Source organism: Cyprinus carpio, unplaced genomic scaffold (genome assembly GCF_018340385.1).
Source record: "Cyprinus carpio isolate SPL01 unplaced genomic scaffold, ASM1834038v1 S000006745, whole genome shotgun sequence".
NCBI lineage: Eukaryota > Metazoa > Chordata > Actinopteri > Cypriniformes > Cyprinidae > Cyprinus > Cyprinus carpio.
In genome coordinates, this window is record NW_024879344.1 from 654,284 (window position 1) to 680,540 (window position 26,257).

Sequence of the window (26,257 nt, forward strand, 5' to 3'; positions counted from 1 at the left end):
CTGAACTGCTGGTTTCGTCTGGTCAGAGGAGAACTGGCCTCCCAACTGAGCCTGGTTTCTCCCAAGGTTTTTTTCTCCATTCTGTCACCGATGGAGTTTTGGTTCCTTGCCGCTGTCGCCTCTGGCTTGCTTAGTTGGGAACACTTCATTTACAGCGATATTGTTGGCTTGATTGCAAATTATAGCACAGATACTATTTAAACTGAACTGACCTGCATGATGACATCACTGAATTCAATGATGAACTGCCTTTAACTGTCATTTTGCATTATTGACACACTGATTTCCTAATTAATGTTGTTCAGTTGCTTTGACGCAATCTTTTTTGTTTAAAGCGCTATATAAATAAAGGTGACTTGACTTGACTTGACTTGACAGATGTCCACACTGCATTGAGCAGGATCAACGCACGCAAGGCTGCTGGCCCAGACGGCATTCCGGGACGTGTGCTTAGGGCATGTGCAGAGCAGCTTGCCGGGGTCTTCACAGACATTTACAACCTGTCCCTCACCCAAGCAACTGTGCCAACATGCTTTAAGTCCACATCCATTGTGCCAGTGCCGAAACATTCCTCCTCGATGTGCCTGAATAACTACCACCCCATAGCACTCACACCTATTGTTATGAAGTGCTTTGAACGACTGGTCCTAGCACACCTCAAGGACTGCCTCCCACCCACACTGGACCCAAACCAATTTGCTTACCGTAGCAATAGGAGCACAGAGGATGCAGTATGCACAGTGCTGCACTCTGTACTCACACACTTGGAAAATAACAACACATATGTACGGATGTTGTTTGTTGACTTCAGCTCAGCATTTAACACTGTCATTCCCTCCAAGCTGACCACAAAATTTGGAGACCTGGTCATTAACACTTCCCTCTGCAACTGGATTATGGACTGTCTGACCAACAGACTTCAGCATGTTAGGTCAGGCCACACCTGCTCCACCACCATCACACTCAACACCGGCGTACCACAGGGCTGTGTGCTGAGCCCATTCCTCTACTCCCTCTACACCCACGACTGCAAGCCTGTGCATGGATCCAACTCCATCATTAAGATTGCAGATGACACCACAGTGATTGGCCTCATCAGAGACAACTATGAGACTGCCTACAGGGAGGAGGTACAGCACCTCACCTCATGGTGCGCTGACAACGACCTGCTCCTTAACACCAGCAAGACAAAGGAGCTCATTGTGGACTTCAGGAAGAAGAAAGGAAGCACGCACAACCCCATCCACATTAAAGGGATAGTTGTTGAACGTGTCTACAGCTTCAAGTACCTGGGAACCATCATCTCGGAGGACCTGTCCTGGACCACAAACTCCTCCAGCCTGGTCAAGAAGGCTCACCAGCGCCTCTTCTTCCTCAGGACACTGAAGAAGAACCAGCTGTCTTCAGCCATCTTGGTGAACTTTTACCGGTGTGTGATCGAGAGCATCCTGACCAGTTGTATCACAGTCTGGTATGGAAACTGCTCAGTTGCTGACCGCAAGGCACTGCAGAGGGTAGGGAAAACCGCCCAACGCATCACAGGGATAACACTTCCTGCTATTGAGGACATCCAGAGAAAACGCTGTCTATGTCGAGCTCGCAGCATTCTTAAGGACTCCTCTCACCCTGACCATAGACTGTTTAACCTCCTGCCCTCCGGGAGGCGCTTCAGGAGCCTCCGGACAAGGACTAGTAGACTCAGGAACAGCTTTTTCCCTACAGCTGTCTCGGTCTCCTTACTGAATTCTTCTGTCTGACACCCACCACCACCAACCACACACAAAACAAACACACAATCATTCATCACTCCTCATCATTACTTCTTGTGTAATAAAAAACAAACAAATAAACAAAAACAGTTCACTTGTTATTACTTGCACTACTGTCTGTTCATCCAGAATACTGAATGATCCATTTGCAAACTGGAATATTTTCTATGCAATTTTTACTGTCCATTGCACTAGTGTAAATAATGCTCATAGTTCTGCTTATAGTGTACATACAGTTACATAATCCATCTGTATAATATGTTCATAGTACACCCATCTGTATATCATGCTGATAGTATTTAAAAATCTTTGGACTCAGTCATTTTTTTTTTTTTTTTGGCCTCTAAATGACACCATATCTGGTACATAATCTGGTACCAAACCAAGAATATCATAGGCCTTATCTGTGAGCCTGTACCAGTGACCAAACGTAACAAGGAAATTATTGTGTCTGTTTGGAAAGAAATCTGTGTAAAACTTAATTAGATTTGGCCTTGAATCACATGACACACACACTCACATACACACACGCGCGCACAAACGCTCTCTCTCTCTCTCACACAGATGCAAAAATACATACACTCACACATTCAAGGTGCTCCAAATTTTCCACATTCCACATCTCTGTTTAAATGAGACAGTTTCAGGTGTTCTTTACAGTTACTCTTTACAAAAGATGAGTGTTCATTTAAGAGACCGATGAGAACATTTCGGTATCAAACTCTCACAATTATATAGCCTCATAATAATCTCACAATGTTGAAATTTTGATGCATCATTTATTGCTTATATTTCTGCCTTGCCATCAGTTGTGTTAGTTATTTACAGTATGCACTGTAACCATTACCATCTGTGAGACAATCAGTTTTATACATCAAACTCAGCACTATACTAAAAACAGGTGTGGTCATGTTTGATGACTTTGTGAATTGAGTTTAATGAGTGTGATGAGTTTAAGAATTTTTCTAATAAATATCTCTACTGTTTCTCTACATTCACATTAATTCATTGTCATTTCCACAACACCCTGTCATTTCCACCACCACCCTGTCATTTCCATCACCACACACATTTAAAAAAATAATATTTTAAAAGTTCTCATCACACAATTAAAATGTATCCACAATTTATAAGATCATGATCTACTTAATATAAAAATTCAAGTTATTTATTTTCTAAAAAGCTCGTACCCAAACCAATACTAAATTTCAGAGTGTGACAGGTGTACAGTTCAGCATTTGGTCCTTAGGGTATTTAATATATCTCATTGACAAATGTATAATTATTGTACATTGTGGGAAATTGGTCAAATTTGTTACAAAAAAATGATCTTAGACAATTCTTGAGTGGCATAAATTATTATATTTTTAAATAACAGCTGTACAGGTGCATCTCAATAAATTAGAATGTTGTGGAAAAGTTCATTTATTTCAATACAAATTCTGAAACTCATGTATGAAATAAATTCAGTACAAAAAATTCAGTTAGTTTAAGTCTTTGGTTGTTTTAATTGTGATGATTTTGGCTCACATTTAACAAAAACCCACCAATTCACTATCTCAACAAATGTGAATACTTCATTAGACCAATAATAATAATAATAATAATAATAATAATAATAATAATAATAATAAAAAAAAAAAAACATTTTTAGTGAATTGTTGGCCTTCTGGAAAGAATGTTCATTTACTGTACATGTACTCATACTTGGTAGGGGCTCCTTTTGCTTTAATTACTGCCTCAATGTGGCGTGGCATGGAGGTGATCAGTTTGTGACACTGCTGAGGTGGTATTGAAGCCCAGGTTTCTTTGACAGTGGCCTTCAGCTCATCTGCATTTTTTGGTCTCTTGTTTCTCATTTTCCTCTTGGCAATACCCCATAGATTCTCTATGGGGTTCAGGTCTGGTGAGTTTGCTGGCCAGTCAAGCACACCAACACCATGGTCATTTAACCAACTTTTGGTGCTTTTGGCAGTGTGGGCAGGTGCCAAATCCTGCTGGAAAATGAAATCAGCATCTTCAAAAAGCTTTGGTTTTCAAAAAAACACTATGGACCAACACCAGCAGATGACATTGCACCCCAAATCATCACAGACTGTGGAAAAACTGGACTTCAAACAACTTGGGCTATGAGCTTCTCCACCCTTCCTCCAGACTCTAGGACCTTGGGTTCCAAAAGAAATACAAAACTTGCTCTCATCTGAAAAGAGGAGTTTGGACCACTTCTCCTTAGCCCAGGTAAGACACCTCTGACGTTGTCTGTGATTCGAGAGTGGCTTAACAAGAGGAATACGATAACTGTAGCCAAATTCCTTGACACGTCTGTGTGTGGTGGCTCTTGATGCCTTGACCCCAGCCTCAGTCCATTCCTTTTTAAGTTCTCTCAAATATTTGAATCGATTTTGCTTGACAATCCTCATAAGGCTGCGGTTCTCTTGATTGGTTGTGCATCTTTTTTCCACACTTTTTCCTTCCACTCAACTTTCTGTTAACATGCTTGGATACAGCACTCTATGAACAGCCAGCTTCTTTGGCAATGAATGTTTGTGGTTTACTCTCCTTGTGAAGGGTGTCAATGATTGTCTTCTGGACAACTGTCAGATCAGCAGTCTCCCCCATGATTGTGTAGCCTAGTGAACCAAACTGAGAGACTATTTTGAAGGCTAAGGAAACCTTTGTAGGTGTTTTGAGTTGATTAGCTGATTGATATGTCACTATATTCTAATTTGTTGAGATAGTGGATTGGTGGGTTTTTGTTAAAATCTCTCTGACGCCAGACTGGAGAGTCACCAGATCATGTCAGTGACAGGCCACCGATGCAAGGCTAGTTTGCAGTCATATTGGGCTCCGTCTTTGTTGGAGAGGAGGGTGTGGAGTGACATTCTTACATCTCGAGCCTCAACAAGCAAAGATCCACCCTTCTCCATGCCTAAACCTAAAATAACCCTACCCTTTTCCATGTTTAATTTCACAATCAATGGAAACGTGGAGTTCAACATCCATTAAGTACACTAATAATATAAACAAAAAAAAAAAAAAAAAAACTTTCAGCCAAAACTTTCAGCTAGGTTTTTTGATTTTTTTTTTCTCATTTTTACCTAATTTAATGCATTTCACTAAACTTAATGTAGAACTGCTTCATTTATATGTCTTTATTTTGCATGGGGAGAACTGATGTATTTAAAGAACTATTGTAGCCTAATAACTATTTATTATAATTAATTCAAATAAATTCGATTTTGCTACCCAACAGTGTCTGAATTACATTCAGGAGCACATAAGCTATTGTCAACACTGCCCTGTGCCTGTATAAAATACCTAAGCTTAAATTGCAACATTATGTTTCTTATCAGAGAAAATAAGACCATGGCGCAGGTAGGCTACTTCACACACACAGCTCTTTCGCGCTAAGCTGTTAATTCAAATAAATGCTATAATTCATTCAAATAAATGTAATCTTACTGCACTACTTAATATATTTGTCTGCTCTGTCTTATTTAAAGCGAGCAGAATGCTACATCTAACAAGGTGTAACTAACTGACTTTACGGAGGCAACCATTCTTCGCCTCCACGTCGTGCATTCAAATCATTTAATGTACAGTTAGCCTTTGATTATCCCTTACATATATATTATGCAGACCTGATTACAGTGCAAGAATACTGCAAAAAATTATTTAATCAATTAACACAGAAGTTAACTTTCTAGTGATCCTGAAGACATTGATTAGCTTCCTCAGGTGTGTTTGAATAGGGTTGGAGCTAAATTCTGCAGGAAAGTGGACCTCGTGGGCCAGAGTTGAGAACTAGCCATAACCAATAATGTCTCACAAATTTTCTTAAGGAATTCATTTTGTCTGCAAGCCACATTTTCTTGCCCTGCTTTGCCATTTTTTTTTTTATAATTATTGCATTCCAGACATTCCTGTGGTTATCACTTATAATTATCAAATAAAAAATTTAAATCTTCATTTTTCAGGGTTCATCAAAAAATATAAAGACTTTTGTTTTAGCCAGCAGTGGAGTAATTTTATGAAATTCAATTATATAATTTAATATGCTGAAGTTTTAAAAGAGCTTTGTTTAAAGTAAGCCTTTTTAACTTGATGCAGATTTAGCAGCAGTGCTGGGTGTCCTGTTTCTGTAAGCCACTCATTGTATGTGTGTGATGAATATGATTTACTTATTTATCACAACAGACTGTTGATCATATATTACCAATTGAATTGAAAATATATTTTGAGAGCCTATGGAAAAACAAACCTATACTCTACAGAGTGTATAAACAGTATATATATATATATATATATATATATATATATATATATATATATATATATATATATATATATATATATATATATATATACAGGTGCTGATCATATAATTAGAATATCATCAAAAAGTTGATTTATTTCACTAATTCCATTCAAAAAGTGAAACTTGTATATTATATTTATTCATTACACACAGACTGATATATTTCAAATGTTTATTTCTTTTAATTTTGATGTTTATAACTGACAATTAAGGAAAATCCCAAATTCAGTATCTCAGAAAATTAGAATATTGTGAAAAGGTTCAATATTGAAGACACCTGGTGCCACACTCTAATCAGTTAATTAACTCAAAACACCTGCAAAGCCTTTAAATGGTCTCTCAGTCTAGTTCTGTAGCCTACACAATCATGGGGAAGACTGCTGAATTGACAGTTGTCCAAAAGACGACCATTGACTCCTTGCACAAGAAGGGCAAGACACAAAAGGTCATTGCAAAAGAGGCTGGCTGTTCACAGAGCTCTGTGTCCAAGCACATTAATAGAGAGGCGAAGGGAAGGAAAAGATGTGATAGAAAAAAGTGTACAAGCAATAGGGATAACGGCACCCAGGAGAGGATTGTAAAACAAAACCCATTCAAAAATGTGGGGGAGATTCATAAAGAGTGGACTGCAGCTGGAGTCAGTGCTTCAAGAACCAATACACAAAGACGTGTGCAAGACATGGGTTTCAGCTGTTGCATTCCTTGTGTCAAGCCACTCTTGAACAACAGACAGCGTCAGAAGTGTCTCGCTTCAAAAAGGACTGGACTGCTGCTGAGTAGTCCAAAGTTATGTGCTCTGATGAAAGTAAATTTTGCATTTCCTTTGGATATCAGGGTCCCAGAGTCTGGAGGAAGAGAGGAGATGCACACAATCAACATTTCTTGAGGTCCAGTGTAAAGTTTCCACAGTCAGTGATGGTTTTTGGTGCCATGTCATCCGCTGGTGTTGGTCCACTTTGTTTTCTGAGGTCCAAGGTCAACACAGCCGTATACCAGGAAGTTTTAGAGCACTTCATGCTTCCTGCTGCTGACCAACTTTATGGAGATGCAGATTTCATTTTCCAACAGGACTTGGCACCTGCACACAGTGCCAAAGCTTCCAGTACCTGGTTTAAGCACCATGGTATCCCTGTTCTTAATTGAACAGCAAACTCGCCTGATCTTAACCCCATAGAAAATCTATGGGGTATTGTGAAGAGGAAGATGCGATATGCCAGACCCATCAATGCAGAAGAGCTAAAGGCCACTATCAGAGCAACTTGGGCTCTCATAACACCTGAGCAGTGCCACAGACTGATCGACTCCATGCCACGCCGCATTGCTGCAGTAATTCAGGCAAAAGGAGCCCCAACTAAGTATTGAGTGCTGTACATGCTCATACTTTTCATTTTTATACTTTTTAGTTGGCCAAGATTTCTAAAAATCCTTTCTTTGAATTGGTCTTAAGATATATTCTAATTTTCAGAGATACTGAATTTGGGATTTTCCTTAGTTGTCAGTTATAATCAGCAAAATTAAAAGAAATAAACATTTGAAATATATCAGTCTGTGTGTAATGGATGAATATAATATACAAGTTTCACTTTTTGAATGGAATTAATGAAATAAATCAACTTTTTGATGATATTCTAATTATATGACCAGCACCTAGAATTATTATTTTATTTAAGCATTTTATAGAGAGTATAAAGAGTCCACTGGATTCTCACATATTGCACTAAATAATTGAAAAATAAATAAATATGGTTAGGAATGTTCTGTCCTGCATTTATGTAATAGCTATAGTAGCTGTGAAATATCTGCTGTAACTATTACCAGTGATCACGAGAGAGCTGTTTTTTCAATGATGTAGGAGGCAAAGCAAACATTAAATCTGCCTAATAGGAAACTGATCCTATTTTTTAGGCACCTGGATATTATATATCTGTGGCTCAGTTGTAGAGCATTGCGTTAGCAGCGCAAGAGGTTGTGGGTTCGATTCCCAGGGGAACACATGTTAGGTGAAAAAATTTATAGCCTGAATGCACTGTAAGTCGCTTTGGATAAAAGTGTCTGCTAAATGTAATAAAAATATACCTATATTTACTAATATTATGCAAAAAATAATAATAATAATAATAATAAATAGTGGTTAATTTAAAAATAATAGTTGGTGTGCATGATAAAAATGTATTGATAATAATAATGTTATAACATCAAATGAATACAATGTCTCACATCAGTATCATCTTATCATGAGAAAAATAAATAAATAAATAAATAAATAAGTAAATATATGGTAAAACCTTTTTTTAATGTGACGTTGTTATGTTATATGTATTTACTATAGTAATCACAGTAAATTATGCATTATTACAAGTAACTAACCCTAAATCAAATCTTAAAGTACATGTAAAAAAAACATAGTTAATTAATATTAAAAATAACTTCATGTAATTGCAATTGTAACAATGTCACCTTAAAAATAAAAGTGTATCCAAATGTATTTACTATAGGTGCTCTAAGTTTATTAAAGTTAATTAAAAGTTTTTTTCAGCTAAAGTAACAAGTTTTTGGTTTCTAATTACCATTCTAATTATGGTTGTACACAGCACATTTTAGTGCATTAAAGACCAGCTTTAAACAAAATTTGAAAAAAAACTGAATGCCATCCAGAGGAAAAAAAAAACCATTTAAAATGTCACAAATAAAGATATGGAAATTTCAGTAGCATTCATAACTTTACATCTTGCACACAACCTAAACATGTAAAGAAACTGCCAGGATTTGAACAGTAGTTCCTAATACTGTATTTAGAAATTTACCATACAGTCACTGTATACTGGGTAATTTTTTTTATATTAAATCAAATTACTATGGAGATGTGTACAAAAATGTCATTAAGAATTACTAGAAGTATTTGCTTTGTTTGTTTTTTAAATAGGTAATTTAATTTCATTTGGAGTTACTATTATTGTCATTAGTGTTCCCATTACCTGGAAGCTTACTTAAAACTTATTTCTTCTAACCAGTCTTAGGACCTACAATTTAACTACATATTATGTAATAGTTACAAAATAACACTATGAACAATTAAGGCATGGGGAGTTGCATAACTGTTGCAGGAAATGTTGAACTTGGTGAACTGCCAATGGCATTTGGAGATTTCAAATCAAATACAAAATTCAGCAATGGTGATGATTAACAAATATAAGGGTTAAAAAAAAGGGAATGAAAAGAAAGATCAGCCCACATGATGTGTCACAGACTTTAAATTACTTTATCGTCATTTCTGTTTTCATGGACTCTTAGTTGGTTTTCATTAAAAGTCTGGTCTCGTCTAAGTTAGAGGTTGTGTTGTGGTTTGCCTACCTGCTTAGATTACATTAAAGTGGTTTATTAAAGACTTTTGAAACTTAATCATCATTTTCGTGTTCTTCCCTCAACCTTGTGTGATGACATGGTGATCCACTGTTTATTTATTTTCTTAATTTTTTTTTTTTTTTGGCGGGGGGGATTAAACATGTTGTAACCGGGCCAGCATAGACGGACCCGTATATATGCAATTTAGGGCAATAGACCCGCTCAAGTTATTCAACTAAATGAATATATTGGCACTAGTGCAGTACATGGTCTCTCTATTTTTTTTTCTTTTTTTAAAACAAAGAAAAAAATCCAAAACCTACACAATCAACAAAATCAAAATATCAACAAATATTCATTACCTGCTCCCTATTTATTGCCCCATCTTCCGTCTTGTGTTTGTCAGATCGTTGTTTGAAGCTCCTTGTGTACATGCCTGGTTTCTCGTCCTTGTTCTGCCTGTTTCTCCGCTACGCTGGATCACTTCACTTCTGGAACCCCATCCACTCACCTCTCCACTGGATCGCCCATCTCAGTTCCTGCGTCACACTCTCCTGCTGTCAGGTCCCACCTCTACTTCCTGGCATCCTGTGACTTTATCTCTCAGCATCCAGTTGTCCTGTTGGTTTCCTGTCATCATCTGTTTCAATTCATTAAACCATATTTCACTTGCATTTGCTTCCATGCCCATTCCTTTTCATTAAACTTCCTTAGACTACAAATCTTATACTGGAAGTAACCATCCCTACTATTTCTAGTAAAACCATGAAAACTTAAAAAACATCCATGTGTTCAATGTAATATACAACTATCAAACAAATCAACTGATAGGGTTATCACTGCATCACACCACACCCTGGTAGCTGGGATACTTTCTTGCCAAATACAAGCCCCCCCCCACAATGCAGCTAAATAAAAATAAAGAAAACAAATAAACTACGCAATGTTCACATAACAAAATCAGTCAAATTAAAATTAAATCACAAAAAACTAATGGATAAACATTATGGATAAACATTCTATACTGAGAAAAACAGTGGTCTAATATATTATCTGCTCCCAGGTAGTCTGCCAAAACACAATTACACATTTAAATACACCTACATTCATACACAATTATACAATTTACATTTTGACCATACATTTCAAACATGCAACTTACCCGGGTATTATCAGCAATACTAGCTAATAACAACGGATGATACCGACTGTGTACTCTGTGTGCAGCCACTCTCCACGCTCACCAGTACAATGGCAAACAACCATGTGCGTGTCTCCATAGTGTCGCGCCATACACCATTTTAACTCAGTAGAGCAGAATTTACGAGGCACGCATTCTTCCGTGACATCACCCAATAATTAAATAAACCCACTACACACACCCCTCACACATTACTGTACCTTCAGACTAAGCCAAGCTTTCACCTGATGTAGCCAGATTCTTCCTCTCAGTCCCCCCAATGCAATCTACTTGCCCTCCAGATCAAAGGGTAGGGATGTAACTGTATTCCCCTTTCAATTTGTCCTTCACTTATCTGACTCAAAGCACTTGGATGGAAAACTGTGACTTCTACAACAAATCCATCACCTTCCTCAGCCTCAATCTCCTCCTCACCACTCTCAACTCCTTCCTCAGCCACTGGGGCTCTGCTGACATGTGAGGTAGGGACCAGCTTCAACTCATATCTATGAAGGCACTTAGAGGGACCCATGCCTAAGTAAATCCATGCACTATCATTAACCAAGGATAAATGCTCTTTATGATGGAGAATCCAGCCACTTACACCACCTCCTACTAACTCTTCCCCAGCCACACCCAAGAGAAAATCAATCTGCAAATGTGGCTTCTGACCAAACATAAGTTCATAAGAGGAGTGCTGTGTTGACTGATGAACAGTGGTGTTATATGCAAATAAGAGTTGTGGAAGGAAGTGTGGCCACATTCCTTTCTTATCTGGGGGCAAAGTCCTCAACAAATCCTGCAACATTCAATCAAAACGGTCACACTGCCCATTCCCCTGAGAGTGGTATGGGGTGGTACAACTCTTCTGAATTCCATAAATGTCACAGAGGTGTTAAAGGAACTCACTCTCAAAGCTACAGCCTTGGTCAGAATGTACACCACACACACAAAACCATTTTTCCACAAGTATTTTAGCCACAGTCCTTGCTCTCTGATCTGAGGTGGCAAAGGCTTGAGTAAATTTGGAGAACACATCTGTTACCACCAAAACATTCTCCTGACCATTCCCTGAGAGTGAAATCAGTGGTAATGATTTCTAGAGGTCTTGACACAGTAAGACTTCCCATAAAAGTGCAAAATTTAGGCTTTGTGGACTTAGCCAGTATACACCGCTCACATTCACTACACTACTGTTTAATATCCTTCCACATTCCTGGCCAATAACATCTTTCCCTTAGAAAGGTCATGGTTCGCTGGACACCCTGATGGCCGTGGGTCTTGTGCACATTGTTAAGAACCTCAGCCTACAAAGCAATGACAAGCAATAGTTGTAAGACAGGCTCTCCTATGGGTGGAAGCTGTACTTTTCGATATAATACTCCTTTATCCTCCCTGATCCGAGGCCACTGCCTAATTAGATCCCTAAGAACTTGGCCCTGGACTACTTCTCCCTTTGAGGGCGGTGTTCCCCTCCTCCAGTGTCTCAAGAAAATTCCAATCACCGGATCGGAGGCCTGCAGTACAGAGAGATCAGTTTTCTCTTGCATTGGCACTGCTTTTAAAGCTGAAGCTCTCAAAACATCCCGAGTTGGCTTCGAAACTTGCTGGCTCACAGTCACCTCAGCTGGAACTACAGTCCCATCATTACTACTCATCTGACTAATTCTAGTCAGTGAGGGAAGACGTGACAAAGTGTCCACATTATGATTAGCTGCCCCTGGTCTGTACCGAAGTTCGAAATTGAAAAGAACCAGCTGAGAAGCCCAGCACTGTTCTATAGCTGCCAATTTTGCAGTTTGCAAATAACTCAAAGCATTATTATCAGTATATACAATGAACTTGTTGCCCATTAAATAATCCCTGAACTTCTCAGCTCCAATTTCATAGAGCTATAGTTTGACATATTAGTTTCAGGGGGGTGCAAAACTCTACTTGCAAATGCAATAGGCCTAATCTGTGCCCCTGGTCTTGAGACAAATCTGCTCCAAGACCACGGTGACTCGCATCAATTTCCAAAATAAAAGGCTTCTCTAAATCTGCATACCCCAACACAGGGGTATGCACCAATTTCTCTTTAACGGTTATAAAAGCTCTCTCACAGTTATCTGTCCAAAGTTGCTCAAAGGAGCCTAAAGTTCTATGAACCAGTTTCTTACCACCTTGTTACGACCCCACCAACTTATGCAAGGATTCGGCAACTGAAGCAAACCCTTCAACGAATTGGCAATAATATGAAGCAAAACCTGAAAAGGAACACAATTCAGTCACATTACTAGGCCTTTGCCACTGGGCAACAACCCTAACCTTTTCAGGGTCAGTAGCTACCCCCTCTGCCAAAATAATTTGTCCCAGATATTTCACCTCAGTCTGAAACAGATGACACTTTTGTAGCTTCAATTTCAAATGGTATTACTGTAGATGTCCCAACACCATTTCTAACCTCTCCAAGTGCTGCTGGAAGGAAGTTGAAAAGACAACAATATTATCAAGATATAAAAGCCAAGCATGGAATCGCTGGTCGGCAATTATCTTTCCATAAGGCACATTGCACAACCCAAAGGGCATCCGAGTAAACTCAAAGAGCCCAAAGGGACTGCAAAATGCTGTCTTCTCCTGATCTTGGCTGGCTACGGGAACCTGGTTGTATCCACTAGTTAGATCTAAAGTGCTGAACAATCTAGCCCCAGCCAAAGCGTCCAAGGATTCCTCAATCCGTGCGAGAGGGAAAGCATCCTTATGAGTTCTTAAATTCAACTGTCGATAGTCTACACATAGCCTAATCGAACCCTCCGTCTTTTGCACAACAACAATTGGAGAAGCATATAGACTGCAACTTTGATTTAATACCCCTTGATCTACAAGCTCTTGAATATGCATCTTTACCTGATCGTACTAAGAAGGATGTAACCTACGATAACTCTGTTGCACTGGAGTCTCATCCAGCAAAGGTATTGTATGCTCGACTAAAGTAGTACAACCCAGATCCACTTCCCCACGACTAAATATATCACTTTACCTCTCCAGAAGATTACGGGCCTCCAGTTCCTCCTGAGAAGACAAATTAGGCCATACCAACTGTGAAAAAATCCACTGAAGGAAGTTCTTCAATTACTGCTACAGCTTGAACTATAGCTACCTGTTCTCCAGTGGATCTCTGTGCATTGAGCTGTACCTATGTTTTTGGCTACAATGAAACTAGATTAAATTTTCCAAGAACTAATTTAAGCCGAATCCACCGATCCCGAGTCCCTACATTTACGACAGGTACCTCCCCTTAGTAAAAGGCAGAAGATATAATCAAATCACACTGTAAGTGACAATTCTCCAAAGGTAAAGAATCCAACAAACCTGAGGAAAATGTAGATCCTAAACCAGTGTGACAAATAGCAGGAACAAACTTTAGAGTATCATCTGGGACCAGGTCAGCAGGTCCACATACAGTCATGGCCAAAGATATCGGCACTCTTGGTAAATATGATCAAAGGCAGCTGTGAAAATTAATCTTCATTGTTAATCCTTTTGATCTTTTATTTTAAAAAGTTCGCAAAAATCTAACCTTTCATTGGATAATAAGAATTTAAAACGGGGGGAAATATCATTATGAAATAAATGTTTTTCTCAAATACATGTTGGACAAAATTATTGGCACCCCTAGAAATACTTATGAGTAATTATCTCAGAAGTATATTCCCAATCATATTCATAATTTTTGGTGATTATGAACATGAAATTATCCATTCAAGGCTTCCTGTTTCACAGAAATATAAAGAGGAGGGAAAACATAGCCCAAATTCCCTTAATCATCCATCACAATGAGAAAAAAACAAAGAATATATTCTGATGTGCAGCAAAAGACAATTGAGCTTTACAAATTAGTGAAGTGGCTTTAAGAAAAGAGCTAGAGCAATGAAAATTGGGTCACTGAGCACAAAACCAAGCTTCTGCTATGGCCATTCCAGTCCTCTGACCTGAACCCTATAGAAAATGAGTGTGGTGATCTGAAGAGAAGAACAACCAACATGGAGCTGGGAATCTAAAGGGCGTGAAGTGATTCTGGATGAAGGAATGGTCTCTGATCTCTTGTCAGGTGTTCTCTAACCTCATCAGGCATTATAGGAGAACATTTAGAGCTGTTAAACTGGCAAATGGAGGTTTCAAATTGTATTGAATAAAAGGGTGCCGTTAATTGTGGCCAATGTGTATTAGAGAAAAACATTTATTTCATAATGATATTTCCCCCCGTTTTAAATTCTTAATATCCAATGAAAGGTTAGATTTTTGTGAATTTTTTTAAATAAAAGATCAAAAGGGTTAACAATGCAAATTAATTTTCACAGTCTTCTTTGGTCATATTTACCAAGGGTGCCGATATTTTCGGCCATGACTGTATATGTATAAACATATACATATATATAAAGAAAACATGCACCATACACCCACAGCCTTGTTACTTGTAATGCTGCTGACTACGCTAAATGTAACTGGGCCAGAGTAGACCGACCCTTATATACACAATAGGGGCAATAAACCCACTCAGGTTATTCAACTAAATGAATAGGCACTGGTGCAGTACATGGTCTCTTTATTTCTTTTTTAAAACAAAGAAAAACTAAATTCCCAAACCTACACAATCAAGAAAAACAAAATATCAACAAAATACAAAACCAAAATTCTGACAAAATACAACAATGGCAACAATGAGAGGATCAGATTGGCTTCCTTAGACTACAAGTCTTAGGCTGGAAGTAACCATCCCAGCTATTTCTAGTAAAATCATGAAAACTTACACACATCCACACATGCAATGTAATATAAAACAATTAAACAAATTAACCGATAGTGTTATCACTGCATCACACCACACCCTGGTAGCTGGGATACTGTTTTGCCAAATAAAAGCAATGATAATGAAACAAACAAAACTTACACAATCCAGACTTTTTGCACATAATAAATCAAACGACCTACCCAGGTATTATCAGCAACACCAACCGACAACAACGGACAATACCGGCTGTGTACTCTGTGTGCAGCCGCTCTCCACGCTCACACCAGTACAAAGCCAAACAACCATGTGCGTGTCTCCACAATGTCGTGCCATACACTGTTTTATCTCAGTAGAGCATAAGTTACGTGGCACGCATTCTTCCGTGACGTCACCCAAGAAATAAATAAACAAACCCACTACAATGTATTTCCTGATACTTGCGTATATGTATACTAACTTATAGTGTTGGGCAGTAATGCGTTATAATTTTCAAAATAGTCATTAGAATATAGTTACAAGCCAAGGTCTCTATACATTACTGCCTCGTTACATTACTGTCAGAATGCAGTATTATAATTAAGAGATTGTAAAAAGGATGTAGCACACGCACTGTGGAGTCAAGTGCCAGTGGATTAGAGATCTTCTCCCGCCAGACCCGACGCAACAGAGTGCGGCGCGGGACAGGACCTGATAGGCAAGTGGAGAGACTCATGTGTGCACGGGAGAATAAAGTGATTCACGGGACTCAATGCAAAATAGAAATATCCAAACATAAAATATCTAAAACAAATAAGTTGGTATTCATCTATTGCACAAAAGCAACATGAACTAATATAAAATATAAACGATTAACAGGTGCAAGCATATGCAGAGTTTCTATTTAGGTTATAACACGTGTTTGCAGCGTTGAGCAATACAGTGCTGAAATTTGCATGCTCATGAATCCTCTCATCATAACACATGAATTGTAGACATTATGAAAGATTCATTATTCATATATTTATTGTGTTTTAACAGAGATTTGTGAGATTGCGATGAACAGAGATGTCTTTTAGAGATTATAAATGCAGCACTCTTTGCTGGCATTCTGCCATGCAAAACCATGCACACAGCAGCTGCTTGCTTTAGTTAAAAATAACAGTGTTCTGTGAATGTTGATGCTTTAATAACAAATATTTATCGGGAGCATGTATGCTAGGATTTCATAAATTTCATGGAGAAAAAAGTAACGTAACTGGTAATGTAACTAATAATGTAATGTAACTAATTACTAATTACTTTATAAAGTAATCAGAACAGTAACATGATTGCTTTTAAAAGGAATGTAATCAGTATTTTGATTACATTTTCAGAGTAACTTTCCCAACACTGTTAACTTATACCTACATCTGAATACATCTTCATACAGTACGAGAGACCTCTCAACAGTCCATGCTAAGAAGCTTTTCAGAATAGAAAAGGTGAATGTGTTTACTGACTCCTTAAAAGATGAAGATAATCTGTGAATGTAAATGGAACATGACTTTATACAGGAGACAAAGTATTACTTCTGGTGTGAATTTCATTACAACACATTATAACAGAAAATGCTGTTTTTTTAGAGAGGTTAAATGGAAATATGGGATAAGTCTATATTTTTAACCAGTCTCTTATTTAATTCTTATGAGGACTTATTTCCTTAAAGTGTGGCAGCGTTAGAGTCTGTCAAAAATAAAAAATAAAATAAAAAAACAAAGATCTGATGTCCTATTATGATTATTATGATGTTTTCTCAGGAATCAGTTTGTTTCATGATGGGTCAGTAATTACATTCACATGCTGTTTATCAGCTGCTGCATCTACCTTTAACATTCTAGTGATCAATTACCATGAAACACTTCATCTCTGAATTATTTTCAATAAGGTGCATGATGCTACACATAGTTTCACACAGTTGACCATAACAACAGATCATTAACAAAGATCATGATATGATTCCTGACAGCTGTGAAATGATATTTTACTGATGTGTCTTTTTTGCTCAGTTCAGACCCAGCTGTTATCCAGCTGTGTGCTCCACCTACAGGCCAAATAAAGGAAAAACAATGGTGTCACACTACAATGCCGGAAGGAACACGGAGCCGAGGATAATCAGAAGAGTCTTTATTAATCCAACACAGGGGTAAACTCTAACATGGAGAACAGGAGGAAGACACACGTATGTAACTAGTAGACCCGACAAAACTCAACAGAAAGGACATGGGCTTATAAAGGCAGGATAATTGGAGAAGAACGAGACACACCTGGGATCAAATTAACACAACCACTGGGAGACAAAACGTGGTCACAGGGAGCAAAACACACAGACAGGTCCATAATCCTGACATAACACCCCCTCCCAAAAGGTGCGTCCTTGCACCGTAGGAACAACAGAGGGAGGAATGGGTGGGAACTTGGGAGGAGGTTCCGGTGGAGACCACAGAGGGAGGAGACGATGGAGGCAAGAGCCAGAGAAGAGACAGGAGGAGCTTGGAGCTGGAGGATCCCAGCAGGTCCAAGGCATAACAGCGGCCCAAGGTGGAGCCGACGGTGGCAGGAGCCATGGAGGAGGAATGGCTGCCGACTCCAGGGGGCCGACCAACAGGGGCGGAGGTGGAGGAGGAGCCTGAGGTGGAGACAGAGAGCCAACAAGCCAGGGGGATGCTGAGGATCCGGGGTGACAGGGTGGAGCCGAGGGGTATGGTGACCAAGGCGGAGATCCAGAAATCTGTGGCGGAGCCAGAGTGACTAAGGACCAAGGTGGAGCTGGTGGGAGGAAGGAGCCCAACAGAGCTGGTGGGACAGAACGACTAGGCACAGCCAGTGGAGAGGAGTCCAGAGCCGATGGCAGGTCGACACCCGACCAAGGCGGAGCAGGAGGGACAAGGGAGCCTGGTGGAGCTGATGGATCAATGCTTGACGATGGAGGCGAGGGAACTAGGAGCCGAGGTGTAATTCGATTACGATTACGATCAAAACTGAAAGTGTAATTTAAGTTCTTTTCGTGGCTATCAGGAGAAAATGCCTCATAACGCGTATACGCGTATAATCGAGGGGTTAAATGTGACCCAATTCCGATTTTTTGCTCATATGTGACAGATCGGATCTGTTCTATGACAGTGTAAACACGAAAAAAAGAACATGCATTCAGATATTTCAAGATCGGTTTCAGGCCTCATTCACATGTGAAAATAAATCCGATATAAATCAGATATGTGCCAATGCGACTGTCATGTAAACAGGCAGATCGGATTTTCTGAGGCATTGCGTTCTGTCATTAAAACTGCAACAATTTGGTACTTCTACGCAGGTTAATGCCGTCATACGTGACCCGTGCTGGCAAAATTAGTGTAAATTCGAACGGGCTATTTGAGCTACAGGCAAAAAAAAAAAAAAAATTTTCTTTATTTATACATTTTCTGAGAGGATTACCTTTTCTCCGCTCGCTATTTAGATTTTTTTTTCATATTTAGATTTTTTGTTGTGTAAATCATAAAGAGCACAAACTAAATAAAATATGTCATGTACACAAAGCCTTCATCACATCTAAAGGCTCACACATAAATCTCAACACAAAACTTATTGTTTGTGAATTATTATTATTTTTTTTTTTTACAGTTTATGTCAGAACCCTGTCAGTGTGTAATTTTGTTACATGATCCTCAAATATATGTTCTTTGTTTGTGTGGTTCTTGTCATTAGTTTGAGTGCACAGCGTCAGATGTATTAATGCAGTTTTTTATTTTTATAAATGTCTGTTGCTCACTGGCTCTGATTACACATATACAGACAAACCATGGGTCACAGGAGGGGTGGGATGTTGATCAGTACTGGCTTGCGATGAGTATCATCATGTGTCTCAACCAACGAGAGCATTTGGGGAGGGCCTAAGTCTGCAGCAGCGCTCACATGAATGCTCCGATCAAATTATTTAGACTAAGCATCAACATTCACAAACCACTGTCCACTGTTATTTTTAACAGAAAAGAATGCAACATGCCCATAATCACGACTTCATAAGTGGGAAATTGGACATTTCCGATAGCACTTGAAGACAGCAGAGAAGCACTCTCGCTCAGCACGGTGGATTGCATCATTTTGTTAACTCTGTGGTTTATTATTTTGAGTCATTTGGGACGTGGAAACACACTGCCCTCTCTCAAAATATATTGCTTAATAGATCTATCACTCTTGCTGCTCAGAAATGTTCATGCAATCATACTGCGTGAATTATAAGTTCTGTGCTCTGGTGCTGTTAGTGCTCACATTCACTGATCTATATATAACTGCTGGCCCACCTCTTCCAACCAAGCCCGGCTAAACTAACAGTTTTTTTTTAAGCCTGCTGGGTTCACAAAAGAAGGGGATCCGTGGTGTTCATGGTTGGCTAGCACCACCCACATGAAGAAAACCTATTGGCCCGGGCGTAGATGGTGGGGGGAAATTTAAGTAGATAGGGAAAATAGTGTAGATGGACCAGGCAGGCTTTGAAGTAGACCTTCCTATCATTGCCACAGAGGGGACCCAGACAGCAACATGGTGTTGGCCCAGATCCAGCCCAGATCTGGCCTGTGTGAAATCCATCGGGCCAGATATAGGCCAGATTCGGGCCAACACTGGTTGCTGTCTGGGGAAGGTTGAATCCTCACAGTGACGACAGGGTATCGTCGGACGTGGACAAGGAAGTCCGAATTATTTTATTTCATAAGATTTATGTTACTTTCCTGCCGAATTGTATGTTGATTGCCTGTGCTGGTTATTACACATAGGGCATGTGATTTATGCTTGGAGTTTCTAATTAAAGGTGCCCCATTATGCCATTTTTACGGTTCTTAATATTGTTTTGGGAGACTCCTACAATAGGATTACATGCATGCAAGGTCAAAAAACACTTTCGTTTTCTCAAAATATGCATTTAATATCACTACATTTTCCAGTGATTCTCAAACGATTCATTCAAAGCAGTTCAAGATGCAGTCTCTCTAAACCCCCCTTTCCATTAGCCTGCTCTGCTCTGATTGGTTAGATGACCTAGTCTGTTGTGATTGGTCTACGAACGCTCTATAGAAAATATAAACATCTATTATTTATCATACTTACAGGTTGTGATTCAGTGGAGCAGGTGAGTCAAATAAACAGGATACTGACCCATCTTTCAACAGCAAGCATTTTGTGAATCCCGCGTTGAACTCCCCAAATTTTGAGAAGCAGTCGTCAGTAGAATGACGCGTTTGTGGGTGGGGTCAAGTTGTTTGCGGCCGACCAACGTAGAACATAGGCACGCATTATGCAAATGTGTTACCCCGTGACGTGTAGCCATCACGGAAGTGGGATTTGAATTAGTAAAGACTCGTCTAGGCTGTACAGAGTCGATTATTTGGGAGACAATAACTTTGCAGATCGTTTACATTCACATACAGCTGCATTACACACTGCATGAAAGGCAATATTGGAAATGGCATAATAGGGGCACTTTAAGTGTGCTTTGTATGAGATTTCACACTATTTATTGTTTACTGTGAATTTGGAATGAGTACTCTCTTTTAAACGTGTGTTCACAGTTTAATGAAATAATATGACCAGTGTGTGTAATCAGGATATTTAAGTGAGACAATGCCATATGGCTGCTGCTGTTGTTAAGTGTATTATTTTGTAATTCCTACCCTTGAGTGTGTTTTGAGTGCTCCTCCTGGACCAGACCGGGTTAGAATTAAAGGTGGTGGGAGCATAGGTGTTAATCCGCAATAAGGAAGTTTTGGCTGAATTTATTACAATATTTATATGTAAATCCTGATAGGCAAGTGTCAGTTAGTAGTGGTAGTTCTGGAATAACCTACCTAACATTGTTCGGGAGGCAGACACACTCTTGCAGTTTAAATCTAGATTAAAGACCCATCTCTTTAACCTGGCTTACACATAACATACTAATACACTTCTAATATCCAAATCCGTTAAAGGATTTTTAGGCTGCATTAATTAGGTAAACCGGAACCGGGAACACTTCCCATAACATCCGATGTACTTGCTACATCGTTAGAAGAATGGCATCTATGCTCATATTAGTCTGTTTCTCTCTTATTCCGAGGTCACCGTGGCCACCAGATCCAGTCTGTATCCAAGTCAGATGGTCACTGCAGTCGACCGGATCCAGGACGTATCCAGCCCAGATGGTGGATTAGCACCTAGAAAGGACCTCTACAGCCCTGAAAGACAGCGGAGACCAGGACTAGAGGCCCCAGAGACAGATCCCCTGTAAAGACCTTGTCTCAGACGACCACCGGGACAAGACCACAGGAACAGATGATTCTTCTGCACAACCTGACTTTGCTGCAGCCTGGAATTGAACTGCTGGTTTCGTCTGGTCAGAGGAGAACTGGCCCCCCAACTGAGCCTGGTTTCTCCCAAGGTTTTTTTTCTCCATTCTCTCACTGATGGAGTTTTGGTTCCTTGCCGCTGTCGCCTCTGGCTTGCTTAGTTGGGGACACTTCATTTACAACGATATCGTTGACTTGATTGCAAATTATTGCACAGATACCATTTAAACTGAACTGAGCTGCATGATGACATCACTGAATTCAATGATGAACTGCCTTTAACTGTCATTTTGTATTATTGACACACTGTTTTCCTAATTAATGTTGTTCAGTTGCTTTGACGCAATCTTTTTTGTTTAAAGCGCTATATAAATAAAGATGACTTGACTTGACTAGTGGTACTTTTGATGAAAACATTTCATTGTTGTTGTTGTTTTTTATTTAATTTTTTTTGTTTTGTTAAGTTATGGCCTCTGAAAAGTCTCTATGGCCCCATTTACACTGCATGGTCCAAGTGACCCAATTCCGATTTTTTCCTCTCATGTGGCACAGATCGGATATGACCGGTGAACGTGTAAGCAGGAAAAAACCGCATGGATTCCGATTTTCTTAGATCGGATTCAGGCCTCATTCATATGTGGTAATAAATTGGATATGAATCGGATACGTGCATTTGCGTGTGCCATGTAAGCAGACAAATCGGATATTCCCCAGTAAATGCGAGTCGTACGTGATTAAAAAAGTAACGTTAACTCAGGTGGACGCCACCAACTGAGATCACATGACTTATTATAGGCACGATGGAGGACGAAGTATACACACAGTGGAGCAATGCGGAGGTTTCATGTCTTTTAAGTCCTCTTTTTTCTCCGCCATACGAGACCAATGTTATGCTGATTTTTTTGTTGACTTTTCAAAATATTGTGGAAAGCAAAACACTGTATAATTTTATTTGCATCTGCATCCATTGTATTTTGTGCTGTTTTACTTCCTTTTCTGGGTCAGAATGTCTCCGTTTGATAGTTTCAGCAGTGTATAGTGTAAATGCAAAAATCGGATACTGGTCACTTTTAAAAGATGATGTAAGCGGGTCGTCAAAAAAATCGGATATAGTCAGAAAATCGGATTTGGGCATCAAGACCTGCAGTGTAAATGCAGCCTATGTTATTTTATAATTACAAATGATGCAGCTGAACTGTCAAATCAATGCAAAAAATAAAAATGCGCATACAAAGCAGGCTACTGGAAATAAACTTTAAAAAAAATGAAAAACAATGAAAAATACACATTAAGGGGCAAATTTTAATCTTAATATAGGAACTCTGTATTTGTTGTACAACTGAACTCGATGTAATAAATCGTATGCTTGACCACAACATACTGTTAATTAATTAAATATCGTTTTGCTATTAAGTGCTTGTGTCATGCAATCTACATTATGCAGCGACACCCGACTGCAGGTGTCAGTCACTACGGAAAGGTAACACAGCGTCATGCACCGCGGCAATGTCAGTGACAAAAGACACAGTCCATTGACACAGGTTTTAGTGACACATGCCACTGTCTACTGACACATGCCACTGAAAACCGGAAGTGTCACTGAGCATAGCGGCATGTGCAAATGGCATCTGTGCGTCTGATGTCATGTCACTTAAAGTTAAAACTGCTGCTGGTATGTTTTGCATAAAGTTTTAAATTATGCTTTGAATCCAATGCTTAGCTTTCTTTTGTAATTATTGCTTGAGAAGACACATTTCAATATGTATTTTCAAATGCCTAGGCCTATGTTTAATTCCCTTAATTAAAGTGGTGTAATGTAACGAAATAATAATACTTTGTTACAGTACTTAAGTACTTTTTGGGAGTATCTGTACTTTACTTGAGTTTTTATATTTTAGCCAACTTTTACTCCACTACATTTCCTAATTATAATGCATACTTTTACTCCGATACATTTCCCTGAAGCATATTCGTTACTTACTACAAAATAGTCAGAAGTCAGAAGGACACGGACTGCAGGAAAGCATGTTTGACAAATCAGTGGTCTGGCGTTTGCAAGTTAAATTCCTAAAAACACCCTTTCTCATGTGCAAACAAGTGTGCGCACCACCGCAGATGATTAATTTTCCACTCAAGTTGATTCTGGGGTATACAGCATCATCAGCGATAATATGGTAAGTGTTTTTGTAATGATGTGCGATCTGACATTATCTAGTAGGCTATATCACCAAATCACACACAGAGTGCACACACGTTGATTTATTAGTATATTATAACTCAAAATCCCATGCATTCTAAATTGTAGACGGCAAAAATGCTTCTGTATGCTTTTATATTTATATAATTTAATATAGTTTATAAGTTATAAGTTAATTTACATGACGCAAAGAGTACTGTTTTTTTGCAGATATCAGCATGATAACACATTTAATAATCATTTTATACAAGTTCAGTAAAGCAATAAGTGACTTACAATTTAGACATAATATTATTTGTTTTTGCCCAATTTTGCCAATGAAAATAGTTCCAAACACAGATCACAGCACTGTTTTGCGTCTCTGAGCAATGGACCATGTTTACTTATTGAATGAATCAGCTTTTTGAACGAATCGGCTGATAAAAATGTTTCAGGGATTCACGCATTAACACAGTCAAATGCTTTGTTCCTGAATGAATCAGACATTTGAATGAATCGGTTGAATCTCAATGACTTACTCATTAACAGTCACTTGCTGCCACCTACTGGCGGTTTTAATTTCACATTTCTACTTTAATACGTCTAAATGCTATTTTAGATGCAGATTCCAGAAATGTTTTCTTATGTTGGAATGAAAGGCACTAAGTACCAGATAAAGTGTTTCGTATCCTTACCCAAAAATGCAAAATGGAAGAAAGAGTTAAAACTGAAAACAGTCTTGCTACTAAAGCTGTGTATGAACACACACACACGCACACACACACACACACACACACAAACACACACACACACATACATACATACATACATATATATATATATATATATATATATATATACACATATTTGCTTCTTTTCCATTTTGCATTTACTTGTACGTTTTACTTTCGATACTTAAGCACATTTAAGAGACAAAAAAATAAATAAATTGTACTTAAGTACAATAAACATCACATACTTTAACTCTACTTTTACTTAAGTAATAAGCTTTTTTTTTGTTATATTTCCAGAGTTACAGGTTTGAATGAAATAAAACATTACTTAATGAATTCAAGGCACTGTAATTTCATTATCCATTTGACGTAAAATTATTATATATAAATAATATATATTTATATATATATTTATATATAAAATTTTATTTAATCATATTTGTGATTTATGATATTTTTCTATTAAAATTCTGTAGAAATACTCAATAGGTCTGTATTACTGTTATTTTTACTGAACTATGCACTGCTCTCAGGGCAGGATTACTCAATATTCATATTACTGTAATTTTATTGAACTATGTGCTGCTCTTAGGGCAGAAGTACTCAATATTCATATTACTGTCATTTTTACTGAACTATGTGCAGCTCTCAAAGCAGTCATATTTTACTCAATATTACTCAGGGCAGGAGTGCTTGTCATGATACTGCTCCTGTGGTGGAACGAAGAGACCAATGAGTTGCAATATTCACAGTGTTTATTATATCTGAACTGGAGAAAACACAGGGGAGTCAGGAGACACACGCAGCATGAGGACTAGACGTTTAAGACAGCACGCCAAACACTAGGAAACACAGGGCTTAAATACACATGGAAACTAATATGACACACCTGGGATCAATGGAACTTAATGGGGAATACCTGGAACAAGTGATAATAATCATGACAGGAAGGACCAAATAAGGGGGTAAACATAACATGGAGGGGGGGGGGGGGGCGCACAAAACACGGAACAGTCTGATCTTACTCCCCCCTCCTGGAAGGCGTGTCCTCACACTACACAACATCCAACGGCGAGGGGGGATAGGTTCTCTGGAGATCCCTCAGGACCAGTACCCATTCGGGTCGCTATGGTGGAGCAGGCAGCTTGGGGAGCCATGGTGGATCGGGGAACTCAGGAGGCCATGGCGGATCAGACAGTTCAGAAGGCCATGGTGGATCCAGGGGACTTAGGAGGCCATGGCGGATCAGGGGACTCAGGGAGCCATGGCGGAGCAGACAGTTTAAGAGGCCATGGCAAAGCATCCTCCGAGGCCGCAGCCCCAGGCCCTGCCCCGGCCTCTATGGCATGAGCACACAAAAAACACGGAACAGAGTCTGACAGTACTCAACATTCATATTACTGTTGAATAGGCACTCCTGGTTTATAATGTATACAGCTGAAAATACAGTAGTCTAATAAAAAATGATTATAACTGATTTGTTGAATATAACTTAACTTAAATAATAATAATAATAATAATAATAATAATAATAATAATAATAATATAATAATGCTCTGTACCCATACTTTTTTTTTCAGTTGTGACTGTTTCATGTAGTTTTTCTTCTCTTTGCAGAATAACATTCTTGAAAAA